Here is a 2,185-nt window from a genome sequence, read left to right as displayed (position 1 = left end):
TTAACACTTAACATTCATCAAAGAACTTTGGTTTGGTTCTTAAGTATACTGTAGAAATAGCATTAGAGTTGGATTTGTTATTTAAGAAGTCCTCTATACTTAGAATTGCCAGCCCCAGAAGTAAACTGTTTCATAGTATCCTCCAACCCTTTTTTTAAAAGAAACTGTTCCTCTTCCTCCCTTCTTACTTTCTCTCTCTCCTTTTTATTCTCTCTTCTTTCTCTCTAGGTATAGATAAAAAATACATTCCTTCGTTTTCTTCCTTCTTTTCATCTTTAAATATCAATAGATTACTAAATTAGCCAACATTTCATTTTTCAGTACTAGAGCTCCCAGGATGTGTACAGATCCTGTAATGTACTTTTTGTATATTGAAATGCATTCCATTTGAGACACTCTGTATTTTTCTCCTTATTGATATCTTTAGATTAGCATGCATTTTAGACTGGGGCCTTATATAATCTCAAAAGAAAACCCTTTGTTGAGAAAAGTAAAATGGAAGCTGTAGTATATTTGCTTAGTTATTATTATTATTATTATTTCTTTAAATTTTATTTATTTTTCCTTTTTGTTGCCCTTGTTGTTTTTTATTGTTGTTGTAGTTATTATTGTTGTTGTTGTAGTCATTTTTAGATAGGAGAGAGAGAAATGGAGAGAGGAGGGGAGGACATAGAGAAATGGAGAGAGGAGGGGAAGACAGAGAGGGGAAGAGAAAGACAGACATCTGCAGACCTGCTTCATCACCTGTGAAGAGACTCCCCTGTTTGTGGGGAGCCAGTGGCTCTAACCAGGATCCTTAGACGGGTCCTTGAGCTTGGCTTAACCCACTGCTCTACCGCCCGACTCCCTGCTTAGGTTTTTTTGTTGTTTTTTTTTAAATAATTTTCTTTTTTTCTAAGTAGAAAGGAAAAGGAAGAGACTAAATTTACTCAGCATTTTCTACATAAAAAAACAAAACAAACAAACAAACAAACAAAAAAGCCAACTTGGATACCTTGGGGTCGCTTTCCCAGGCTCTGTCCTGGTGGTGGCGGGAGCTTAGGGCTCTGCCCCGTGACTGACAGTCCCTTTCCACAACGTCAGTGATGAAGCCTGGCCCCTAGTCCGCACCTGCATATTCCTACAGCTTCTCAGAGTCCCACGGACCGTGACTGAGGAGTCAAACCATGCAGGAAACAGTTCACCTGAACACCCTGCCTGGGTGTAGGTTTTATTTTTTCTTCCCAGTCTTATCAGTCTCCGTGATTTAAGCACTTTTCCATGTTTTTGCAGCTTTCAATAGGAATTCCAGATTCTCAGCTTACAGGATCTTCACTTGCTTCAGTTACTTCGACTATAATTGGGATCCTTTATCTGGCAGGTTGCACGGTGAATCATGACTTGAAGGTGTGTCAAGATAGAGCTAACTGGTACAGTCCCTGCCTTGCTTTCCTCCTGCTATCACATGGAGGGCAGGACTCTAACTGGGAGACGGAGCAGCAGGTGCCTACTAAGGAGAAGGGGAACCCTAAGAACTTAGGTGCCTTTCAAGGGCCGGAGAGGTGCATCACCCAACTTAGTGCATAGGACCTTGTTCCCAGCTGCGGGATGGGAACTGAATGTCATTTTATTTGAACCAAATTCTAACTGTATAAATAATAATAGATGAATAGATCTGTGTTTCTGTGATAAAAAAAAAAAAAGTGGGAGTTGGGCAGTAGCACAGTGAGTTAAGGACACGTGACATGAAGCTCAAGGACCAGCGTTAAGGCCCTGGTTCGAGCCCCCCACCCCCTGAGGGGAGTCGCTTCTCAAGCGGCGAAGCAGGTCTGCAGGTGTTTTTTTCTCCCCCTCTCTGTCTTCCTCTCCTCTCTCCATTTCTCTCTGTCTGTCCTATCCAACAACAACGACGACATCAGCAACAACAATAAAAACTACAACCACAAAAAAACAAGCAACAAAAGGGAAAGTAAATTAATTAAAAAAAATGTTTGGGGGGTTGGGCAGTGGTGCACTCAGTCGAGTATAGATGCTACAATGAGAAAGGACCCAGGTTCAAGCCTCTGGTTCCCATCTGAAGGAAGGATGCTCCATGAGCAGTGCAGCAGGGCTGCAGGTATCTCTCTTTCTCTCTCATTCTTTATATCCCTCTCTCCTCTCAATTTCTCTGTCTACCAAAAAGTAAATAGATAATATATATGTTATT

General features: G+C 41.3%; 1 non-coding gene across 1 annotated transcript; it reads left to right on the top strand.

Annotated features, from left to right (window-relative positions):
* The first annotated feature begins 981 nt into the window (after positions 1 to 981).
* LOC132538471 (small nucleolar RNA SNORA73 family) lies at positions 982 to 1,181 on the top strand. The gene has a single exon (XR_009549828.1). It is a non-coding gene; the product is annotated as a small nucleolar RNA SNORA73 family (small nucleolar RNA).
* The last annotated feature ends 1,004 nt before the right edge of the window (positions 1,182 to 2,185 follow it).

This window comes from Erinaceus europaeus, chromosome 4 (assembly GCF_950295315.1).
Source record: "Erinaceus europaeus chromosome 4, mEriEur2.1, whole genome shotgun sequence".
NCBI lineage: Eukaryota > Metazoa > Chordata > Mammalia > Eulipotyphla > Erinaceidae > Erinaceus > Erinaceus europaeus.
The sequence above is the reverse complement of the archived record's forward strand: the minus strand, read 5'-3'. Positions and strand labels throughout refer to the sequence as shown.